Genomic DNA, 12012 nt, shown 5'->3' with positions numbered 1-12012 from the left:
AATCTTGTACTAGTGGATGATACATTGTATAGTTTAATGCGTGAGACAGCGATGTTCCCAGGAGCTAACAATGGATGTACTGACTGAAGTACGGACAGATACAAAATTGTTACTTGACAAGCCTGACGGTGGGAACAGGAGAAGAGGAGCCAATCATCGACATGTGAAAGACAGTTTAGTTATATCTCAGATTTAGAAATAAATCCTTATTGGCCTAAGAGTGAATGTGTGATTCTTTGACAAATGGCAACGTGGGAAGTTCTTTAGACGATTTTAACTTAGCCCGGCTGCACAGAGGAGAAGGGCGCTCATTCTATTCTGCTTGGGAGCTGAACTGTTCCTGATGACTTTAGTTCTATCTTTTACTTTATTCCCTAGACTTCTGATGCTGAATGCTGACCCCTTAGATATTGCTTTTTAATGGTTCAGATGGCTTATAGGCCCTCATTCCAACCCTGGCGGTCTATGACCGCCAGGGTGGAGGGCAACGGAAGCACCGCCAACAGGCTGGCGGTGCTTCCAGGGCCATTCTGACCGCGGCGGTAAAGCCGCGGTCAGAAAAGGGGAACCAGCGGTTTCCCGCCGGTTGTCCCCTGGCCCAGGGAATCCTGCAGCGCCGCCATGGGGATTCCGACCCCCTTCCCGCCAGCCTGTTTCAGGCGGTTTACACCGCCAGAACCAGGATGGCGGGAACGGGTGTCGTGGGGGCCCTGGGAGCCCCTGCACTGCCCATGCCACTGGCATGGGCAGTGCATGGGCCCCCTAACAGGGCCCCATGAAGATTTTCACTGTCTGCTTTGCAGGCAGTGAAAATCGCGACGGGTGCTACTGCACCCGTCGCACCCCTGCAACACCGCCGGCTTCATTCGGAGCCGGCTTCTATGTTGCAGGGGCTTTCCCGCTGGGCCGGCGTGCGGCCTTTTGGCGGTCGCCCGCCGGCCCAGCGGGAAAGCCAGAATGGCATCCGCGGTCTCCTGAACGCGGAGCGGCCATTTGGCGGTGACCGCATGGCGGGCGGCGACCACCGCCTGCCGCGGTCAGAATGACCGCCATAGTCTCCATTTCTGAACCATCCCCTTTCATGGCCCGTTGCTGATGCTGACCGAACAGATGTCCAACTGACGGAGAGGTATAACAAAATGCTATTGTTCTTGTTGTAATTTTGTCTTTTGTTTCTAGGTACCAACCGCTATTTGATAGAGCCTTAGTCAGATGTTTTTCCAAATTCATATTGACTAAATTGTTTTGCATGAAGCCCAAACATGCTATTCTAATCAGAAGGTTAGTAAGGGAAACCCTGACAAGTTAACAGGTTGTTATTAACTAATAATTGATGTTGCTCAGTTGCTGAACCTAGATGTATGATTTTTCTTTTTGCGCAGTTGTTCTTGCTATTGATTTGTACGGTTACCATTGTGCGGTTTCTGGCGACTATTTGTAGTTGGCGAACTTCGATCAGAAGTCGAAACTTCCCACTGAGGTGCCGATCTCCCACTAAGACTCAGCCTCCTACACAGATGTCTGAAACTTTGGCCTTGCGTGCTTTGCTGGCTTTGGCGTTATTCCTCGCTCTTCTCAGTTGCGTTTCTACAATGTCAACGGGCCTTAGGGTCCATGTTGTCGCATGGGGTATGCTGTTTCAGACAGTGTGCCCGAACATGATGTCATGCGGTGCCTTGTGAGATGTGCTGTGGAAAGTGCGCCTGTAAGCCACAAGGGTTTTGTGGATCACCTCCCTAATAACAACTTGTGCGCTCCCGATGTGTATGGACTTGTTGAGTGTGGGTGTCAGTCTTTCCAACTGTCTGTTGGCTTGAGGTCAACGGGACGTGATCTTCCTGTGCTCAATGGCCAGGCAATGTAGATATAGCTTGAAATTCAGACTTTGTTGAGGCATTTTCTGCTGTGTCTGAATGACATTGCCAGCATTACCTCCACAACTGGGAATTTGGAATATGCATCAGCGATAACTAGCATGTGCTGACCTTTAGGCAGGTTTCCAAAGTCCACACTGATGTCACACCAGGGTCCATCACTAGTCACAACTGGAGGGCATCTTTTCAGTAGTTTGCTGGTTTGGCACCCGTGGCATGGTATGGTTATGCCATTGACCTCACCATGTAAGGTGAGGATTCATATGTTCTGCCTTAGCCGTGCTTTGGTTTTATTGGAATCTTGGTGGCCAAAGTGCTCTAAAGCCAGCATTGTTGTGCACAGCAAATGAGGGATGATGATCTGGTGACTGCGCATGAGGAGGCCTGATTGTGTGATACTGAATTTGTGGCTAACGTTCCAGAGGGCAGCCAGGTCTTGTTGGGTGATGTCTGTAGGAAAGTAGAATCTTTCTGACATAGTTCCTCCACTTTTTGCCTGGTGTCAGTGTGTTTAGACTGTGCTACACTGGGATCCTGCTAATCAGGACCCCAGTGTCTGTGCTCACTCCTGTAAATTTGGTTGCTGGTAAACTTTTACACCCCACGATTGGCATACTGGCGCACCCATGTAAGTCCCTAGTATATGGTATTTAGGTACCCAGGGCATTGGTACACCAGGGGTCTCCCATGGGCTGCAGCATGTATTATGCCACCCATGAGAGCCCATGCAAACTGTGTCTGCAGGCTTGCCATTCCAGCCTGTGTGAAACGTGCATGCACCTTTCGCTTTAGATGTAAGGCTTGCATTATATCACGGTCAATACACTTGGACACTGTAAGTCACCCCTCTGGTAGGCCCTTGAGCCCAAGGGCATGGTGCATGTCCCTAAGTGTGAGAGTACTCCTGCATGAGCAGTGTGCCCTTACGAACCCCAGACTCCATTCCCTGGGCTTTGTAAGTGCGGGAAGCGATCTTAAAGTATGTAGTGGACACTGGTCAACCCGAGTGGTCCAACTACATAATGGCTTCTCCGAACCTAGGGGGAAACCGCCAGGGAAAGGCTGGGGGCAGTAGGGATCATTATCCGAAGGGCAGCAGCGCTGCTCTGTCGGATAATGATGCCTTCCACCGTCAGGCTGTTCATTATATGGCAGTTCATCCCGCCAGCCGGTTGCGGGCTGAACCGCCAGGGTTCGTAATGACCCCCTGTATTCAGTTGGGAGGGCTCCCACTGCAACATTGTTTTTCCAGCTCCTGCAAGACTTCTGCAACATCTATGGCTGTGCATCCTCCAGGGCCACAAGGACTCTTCATCCAAGAAGCAAGAAGGAATCTCCCTTGGAGTGCAGGATTCACTCCCCTGCATCTGCAGGCAGCCCAAGATGACCACGACTGGCTAGTGGATCCTACTGTCCCACAGACATCGAAAAGCTCTGCATCACAGGCAGTGTTTCTGTGGTCCTTTCCGGGGCACTCTTGTCTTCTGAGCAATTTGGGAGATGGTGGGCCCTTGCTGCAGCCACCGGAACAGAACCCCTGTGCAACGCGACTGTTGCTCCTGCCAAGGCTTGTTGACTCTTCCTCCAGGAGATCTTCAGGCTCCAAGAAGCCCCTGCCTCCAGCACTCTGCTGCTCCAAGATCAGCTTCCACCCTGCAGATCCTGTGACGTGGGACTCCTGTTTTTCTGTGCTGCAGAGGTCTCTCTGTGACTACCTGCTGTCAGTGGATCTCTTGGGGGGCTCCCTCATCTCCATTTGGCTTTCCTTCCTGCTGAAGGTCTGCCCTGACTCCCCTCCAAGAGCCATCAGGACCTTGCTGGTCCTCAAAAACCTGCAATTTTTCTTGCACCAACTATTTGCATTTCCCAAGGCTTGTTGGTGGTCTTGCTGACCACTGACCTTCCTGCAACCCGGCGACCGACATGCAACAGCTCAAGGGTGACTCTAAGAATCTCCTGTATCCCCCAGGACTTTGCAGCTGGACTTCTTCCTTCACCGTCCTGCAGGAACTTCACCTCCAAGAGGGTGGGCATTGCCTACTTGCACCGCGTGGACATCTCTAAGTAGTTTGAACACTGTCCCTTCTTCTTTAGGTTCTTCATGTCCAGAACCCACCTTTGGGTCCCACCGGCCTGGTCCACGGGTCGCGACAGCAGCTGGACAACCAAGGCTTCCATTGACTCCAACAAGGGTTTCCGACGTCACTTCACCTCTATGCACCTGGGCTCCCTGGTGTAGGTACTCCAGTCTTGTGGGTATCCACGGGTGGAGGCACTCTCCAACCTTCCTTGTGCCAACTGGTTTCCTCGGGGTCCACTGAGAAAGGTTCTGAATCCATAAAAATCCAACCGCGATTGTCCTATTTTAGCCTATGGGACACCCGGCTAGATAACAATTCTGCACCAGGGGCCCTGTGGGATTTCTAGTACTTACTTCTGGAAATGTCTTACTCCCCTAGCCCCAGGGATTATATCACACTTACTTTGGTTGGGTACCTCCATCCTTATACCACTTAGTACATGGTTTGCCCCCCCCAATAGGGCACCCACTTGCCAGGCCTAAACCTTTCCTACCCCTACAGTAGGCCCTAGGTAGCCCCATGGGCAGGGTGCAGTGTATTTAAAAGGTAGGACATATACTAGTGTGTTTTACATGTCCTAACAGTGAAATACTGCCAGATTCAGTTTTCACTGTTGCAAGGCCTATCTCCCTCTTAGATTAACATGAGGGCTGCCTTTAAATAACTTTAAAGCACAGATTCCCTTTGAGGGCAGATAGAAATATGGAGTTTAGGGTCTATGAACTCACAATTTAAAAATACATATTTTAGTGAAGTTGGTTTTTGGATTGTGAGCTTTAGAAAGTAGGCATTTTTCTTGCTTAAACCATTCTGTGACTCTGCCTGTTTGTGGATTCCCCTCCTGGGTCAGTTTGACAGTTGGGCTGTTCACACCTCTCCTCTAGACAATGATACAAAGGGAGCTGGGGTGTAGCCTGCATATCCTGATGAGCCAACTGTGCTGAGAGGGAGGGGAGGAGTCGTCACTCACACCTGAAAGGGCTGTGCCTGCCATCACACAATGCAGTCTCCAACCCCCTGATGTGTGTCTGGGGCCTGGCCTGGACAAGGAAGGATCTTGCAAACATGTGAGACTTTGATTTGAAGTTTGCCAACTTCAGAGGCAGCAAGGAATATAAGTGGTAGACTCAAAACCCCGACTTTTAGAATCTTTCTGGAATCAAGAGGAACTTCTGCCCAGGAGAAGAGTTGAAGAGCTGGAGGAGAAGTACTGTCCCTTTTCTGGACTGGCCTGCAGTTGCTGCTTCTGCCTGAAAAGAGTGCAAAGGGTCAACTTTGCTGTGTGTCCTGCTTGAGAAAGTTCTCCAAGGGTTAGGGACACCAAAGACTTCAGTTTCCTCGACCTGCAGCACTTGGAACTATGTGTTTTTGCTGTTCAAGAGGAGAAACCACCACGCCGCTGCCAACGAAGCCACTGGCCTGCACCGTGACCTGCTGACGCCGCACGGAGCCGCACTGCCCGCTTCGCACTGCGACCCTGGTCTCATCGACACCCTCATCGGACGACTTCACTGTGCCGCTGCTCGCACCGTGACCTGTGGGCCCCGCACTCCGGCATTGCCTGCTCACACTGCAGCCTGTGCATCCCCGACGACTATACTCCTGCTGACACAGGCGCCACTGCCTGCACCGTGGCCTGTGGTCACCGCTCGTGAGGTACACGAAACACCGTCTCATCCCGCACCACAGCCCCTGTCCACTGACGCCAGCACCATCGACTCCAGTGTCGTCACCAGGCATCCCTGCATGCATCGTGGCCTGTGGACACCGCTCGTGAGGGTCACGAAGCACCGTCCCATCAGCAACGCTGCCGCCACTGCCTGCACTGTGACCTGGTGACACTGCACGTCGCACCGCCCGCTTCACACCGCAGCCCTGGTCTCACTGACGCTGCTGGACGCCGTCACTGAGCCGCTGCTTGCACCGTGACCTATGGGCACCGCACGTCGCAACATCCCACTTCACACCACAGCCCCGACGCCATCCACGCCAGTGCTCCTGACTTCATCAGCCCGGAGTTTGATCTGCAGCATGTGTGACTTCATGGGCCTGACGATCCCTCTGGAACTGACACTGCGACGCCAGTGACGCCGCTCTCCGGAGCTCACCGCGAGGATCACGACGCCCTGCAATTCCAAAAGTACTGTTTGCGGGTCTCCCTGACACCATAGCTGGCCCACGATGCTGCGGCCGGCCTGAACTGTTGGTTTTGTTGATCATGACGCCGTGATAGCCCCAGGTGGAGCTATCTACTTTAGGGGACTGTGTTTTTGAGTAAACCTTGCAAAATTCATATTTTTATCACTGTAAGTTGGATTTTTATCATTTTGGTCTTGTTTTACACAGATAAATATTGGATATTTTTCTAAAACTGGTGTGGTGTCCTTTTGCAGTGTTTTCACTTATTGCTGTGTGTTATGTGCAAGTGCTTTACACATTGCTTCTGAGATAAGCATGACTGCTCGTGCCAAGCTACCAAGGGGGTGAGCAGGGGTTATCTGAGCAGGTATCTCCCTTATCCTGACTAGAGTGAGAGCCCCTACTTGGATAGGGTGCAAACCGACTGCCAACTAGAGACCTCATTTCTAACAGAGGCGCATGTCTATTTAGATGCGGATGGAACCTGGCTGCCTGGGCTGGTTGGTGACTACCATGGGGGATACCCATACGGTTAGTCCAGGGACTTTCTCAATGAGTTCTGCATCATGGAGTTTTTGTATCACTGTCTCCACCGCCGGATGGACTTGTGAAGTGAAACAGGCAGCCTAGACCAGTGAATAGGCAAGGGAAGTGGAGAAGCAGCCTATCCACGTCTCCCGAGAGGTCGCCCAGGGCTGCAGTGAAGTGAATGAACTGTAGTCGTTTGGCCATGTCATAGCTGAGGTGCGTTTCAGAGTCTGTGGAGGTGACGAAGAACTTCGCCGGCCATCTATGGCATGGTTTCCCCTGACTTTTTTGCTTTCAGACCTCATGTTTTGCTGACCTCCTTTTTCCTGTCTTTAGGACTCTGGGCACTTTACCACCTGCTATCCAGTGCTAAGGTGCATGCAATTTCTGCTCAAAACATGGTAGCACTGCCTTATCCACAATTGGCATATTTAATTTACTTATAAGGCTCTAGTAAAGTTCACTACCTGTGTTCAGGGCCTGTAAAGTAAGTGCCACTATTGGGCCTGTGGCACTGATTGTGTGATCCAATTAAGTAGACCTTCAACAAGTCTCAGGCCTGCCATTGCAGAGCCTATGAGTGCAGTTTTAAACTTGCATGTTGACCTGGCAAGTTAACCCACTTGCCTGGTCCAAACCTTCATTTCTTAATACGTATAAGTCACCCCTAAAGTAGGCCCGAGACAAACCAAGGGCAAGGTGCAGTGTACTTAAAAAGGAGGACGTTTACTTTTATGTTTTACGTGTCCTAGGAGTCAAAAACTCTTACATTCGTTTTTCACTACTGGAAATCCTATATCTCCAATAGGATAGCATTGTGATTGCCTTATTGCATTTTTAATTGTAGCTTCTAATTGGGAATAGATGGCACCCCCAAGGTTGGTGTCTCAGGAATCATCACAACCTATGGTGAAGTTGGATTTCAAATTGGAATTCTGAAAGTGCCACTTTTAGAAAGCTGACATTTTCTTACTTTAGCCGTTTGTTGCCTACTGTCTATCTCTAATACAAGTCTTGGGTGGGGTGACAGCAGGGCTTTTGTGCATTCCCTCCAGACAGCCACACAGTAATGGAGCTTAGGTGTGAGTGATGGGCCATCCGGGCAGGATGGGGGGAGGACCTGACTATGGGTGGGTGGAATTTTTGATCCCGCCTGCAGAATTGGAGGAATTTAGTAATCCAAGGCACTCTTGTAATGCGGAATTACTAAATAAATTCTGCTGCCCTGCTCCACTGGCAATAATTAATCACCAGCAGCACTAAAAATAGATAGATATAACTTACATGGCCTCGACGAAAAACACATATGCAGAATTTCATATATGTGGTATAGGCTCTCGAAGGTAGACCACATTTTGGTCCTACCTCTTTGTTGCTGCCTCCAAGTTCTAGTTACCGTGCTGAGTTGCATGCTCTGTTGAAGCTGCACATCAAGACCATGCTCAGGTGGACAGCAGGCTGAGTGCTGCTCTTTCGCGGGTGCCTTTGAGCCCCCTTCACCATGGTGCAGGGCGCAGTAACAAGAGTAGTGGGTAAGTGAAGGAGAGAGTGAGAAAATTAATTGCTGACCGAAGCGAATTGGTGAAGTACGTGGAGCACATGTGGACAGTGTGAAAAATGCATACATTTCATTTGGGGGTCATTACAACCCTGGCGGACGGTGTTAAAGGTGCGGTAATACCGCAAACAGGCTGGCGGACAAAAAAAGGGAATTATGACCATGGCGGAAACCGCCAACATAGACAGCCACTTTAACACTCCGACCGCCACGGCGGTACAGACAAGCAGCACGGCGGTCACCGCTGTAGGAAAGTACCATCTTGCCTGGCATGTTACCCCCATATTTCACTGTATATATGTTGTTTTAGTGTATGTGTCACTGGGACCCTGCCAGCCAGAGCCCCAGTGCTCATAAGTGTGCCCTGTATGTGTTTCCTGTGAGATGACTAACTGTCTCACTGAGGCTCTGCTAACCAGAACCTCAGTGGTTATGCTCTCTCTGCTTTCCAAATTGTCACTAACAGGCTAGTGACCAATTTCACCAATTCACATTGGCATACTGGAACACCCTTATAATTCCCTAGTATATGGTACTGAGGTACCCAGGGTATTGGGGTTCCAGGAGATCCCTATGGGCTGCAGCATTTCGTTTGCCACCCATAGGGAGCTCTGACAATTCTTACACAGGCCTGCCACTGCAGCCTGAGTGAAATAACGTCCACGTTATTTCACAGCCATTTACCACTGCACTTAAGTAACTTATAAGTCACCTGTATGTCTAACCTTTACCTGGTAAAGGTTGGGGGCTAAGTTACTTAGGGGGTCATTCTGACCCCGGCGGTAATTACCGCCATGGCGGAGGTTGGCGGTAGCACCGCCAACAGGCCGGCGGTGCTCCGCCGGGCATTCTGACCGCGGCGGTACAGCCGCGGCCAGAAGCGGAAAGCCGGCGGTGTACCGCTGACTTTCCGCTGCCCGTCAGAATCCTCCATGGCGGCGGAGCGCGCTCCGCCGCCATGGGGATTCTGACACCCCCTACCGCCATCCTGTTCATGGCGGTTCTCCCGCCAGGAACAGGATGGCGGTAGGGGGTGCCGCGGGGCCCCTGGGGGCCCCTGCCATGCCCATGCCAGGGCATGGCATGGCAGGGGCCCCCGTAAGAGGGCCCCACAAAGTATTTCAGTGTCTGCCTAGCAGACACTGAAATACGCGACGGATGCAACTGCACCCGTCGCACCTTCCCACTCCGCCGGATCAATTCTGAGCCGGCATCCTAGTGGGAAGGTTGATTTGCCCTGGGCTGGCGGGCGGTCTTTTGGCGGCCGCCCGCCAGCCCAGGGCAAATCTCAGAATCACCGCCGCGGTCTTTTGACCGCGGTGCGGTGTTCTGACGGCGGTACCTTGGCGGACGGCCTCCGCCGTCCGCCAAGATCAGAATGACCGCCTTAGTGTGTGGGCACCCTGGCACTAGCCAAGGTGCCCCCACATCGTTCAGGGCAAATTCCCCAGACTTTGTGAGTGCCGGGGACACCCTTACACGCGTGCACTGTACATAGGTCACTACCTATGTACAGCGTCACAATGGTAACTCCGAACATGGCCATGTAACATGTCTAAGATCATGGAATTGTCACCCCAATGCCATTCTGGCATTGGGGAGACAATTCCATGATCCCCCGAGTCTCTAGCACAGACCCAGGTACTGCCAAACTACCTTTCCCGGGGTTTCACTGCAGCTGCTGCTGCTGCCAACCCCTCAGACAGGTTTCTGCCCTCCTGGGGTCCAGCCAGGCTTGGCCCAGGAAGGCAGAACAAAGGACTTCCTCAGAGAGAGGGTGTTACACCCTCTCCCTTTGGAAAAAGGTGTCAGGGCTGGGGAGGAGTAGCCTCCCCCAGCCTCTGGAAATGCTTTGATGGGCACAGATGGTGCCCATCTCTGCATAAGCCAATCTACACCGGTTCAGGGATCCCCCAGCCCTGCTCTGGCGAGAAACTGGACAAAGGAAAGGGGAGTGACCACTCCCCTGACCTGCACCTCCCAGGGGATGTGCCCAGTGCTCCTCCAGTGTGCTCCAGACCTCTGCCATCTTGGAAACGGAGGTGCTGCTGGCACACTGGACTGCTCTGAGTGGCCAGTGCCAGCAGATGACGTCAGAGATTCCTTCTGATAGGCTCTTACCTGTGTTGCTAGCCTATCCTCCTTCCTAGGTAGCCAAACCTCCTTTTCTGGCTATATAGGGTCTCTGCTTTGGGGAATTCTTTAGATAACGAATGCAAGTGCTCATCCGAGTTCCTCTGCATCTCTCTCTACACCTTCTGCCAAAGGATCGACCGCTGACTGCTCAGGATGCCTGCAAAACCGCAACAAAGTAGCAAAGGCGACTACTGCAACCTTGTATCGCTGATCCTGCCGCCTTCTCAACTGTTTTCCTGGTAGTGCATGCTCTGGGGTTAGCCTGCCTCCTCTCTGCATTAGGAGCTCTGAAGAAATCTCCCGTGGGTCGACGGAATCTTCCCCCTGCAACCGCAGGCACCAAAAGACTGTATCACCGGTCCTCTGGGTCCCCTCTCAGCACAACGAGCGTGGTCCCTGTAACTCAGCAACTCTGTCCAAGTGACTCCCACAGTCCAGTGACTCTTCAGTCCAAGTTTGGTGGAGGTAAGTCCTTGCCTCCCCACGCTAGACTGCATTGCTGGGTCCCGCACGATTTGCAGCTGCTCCGGCTCCTGTGCACTCTTCCAGGATTTCCTTCGTGCACAGCCAAGCCTGGGTCCCCGACACTCTAACCTGCAGTGCACAACCTCCTGAGTTGTCCTCCGGCGTCGTGGGACTCCCTTTTGTGTCTTCGGGTGAGCTCCGGTTCACTCCTCTTCGTAGTGCTTGTTCCGGCACTTCTGCGGGTGCTGCCTGCTCCTGTGAGGGCTCCCTGACTTGCTGGGCGCCCCTCTGTCTCCTCATCCAAGTGGCGACATCATGGTCCCTCCTGGGCCACAGCAGCATCCAAAAACCCGAACCGCGACCCTTGCAGCTAGCAAGGCTTGTTTGCGGTCTTTCTGCGTGGGAACACCTCTGCAAGCTTCTTCACGACGTGGGGCATCCATCCTCCAAAGGGGAAGTTTCTAGCCCTCTTCGTTCTTGCAGAATCCACAGCTTCTACCATCCGGTGGCAGCTTCCTTGCACCCTCAGCTGGCATTTCCTGGGTATCTGCCCAATCTCGACTTTGTCAAGACTCTTGGACTTGGTCCCCTTGTTCCACAGGTACTCTCGTCCTGAAATCCACTTTGGTTGCATTGCTGGTGTTGGTCTTCCTTGCAGAATTCCCCTATCATGACTTATGTGTTCTCTGGGGAATATAGGTGCACTTTACACCTACTTTTCAGGGTCTTGGGGTGGGCTATTTTTCTAACCCTCACTGTTTTCTTACAGCCCCAGCGACCCTCTACAAGCTCACATAGGTTTGGGGTCCATTTGTGGTTCGCATTCCACTTTTGGAGTATATGGTTTGTGTTGCCCCTATACCTATGTGCTCCTATTGCAATCTACTGTAACTTTACACTGCTTGCATTACTTCCTTTTGCTATTACTGCATATTTTTGGTATTGTGTACATATATCTTGTGTATATTTGGCATCCTCATACTGAGGGTACTCACTGAGATACTTTTGGCATATTGTCATAAAAATAAAGTACCTTTAATTTCAGTATATCTGTGTATTGTGTTTTCTTATGATATTGTGCATATGACACCAGTGGTATAGTAGGAGCTTTGCATGTCTCCTAGTTCAGCCTAGGCTGCTCTGCTGTAGCTACCTTCTACCAGCCTAAGCTGCTAGAAACACCTCTTCTACACTAATAAGGGATAACTGGACCTGGTACAGAGTATAAGTA

This window comes from Pleurodeles waltl, chromosome 8 (genome assembly GCF_031143425.1).
Source record: "Pleurodeles waltl isolate 20211129_DDA chromosome 8, aPleWal1.hap1.20221129, whole genome shotgun sequence".
In the NCBI taxonomy this organism is placed as follows: Eukaryota; Metazoa; Chordata; class Amphibia; order Caudata; family Salamandridae; genus Pleurodeles; species Pleurodeles waltl.
Note: the sequence above shows the minus strand (reverse complement) of the source record.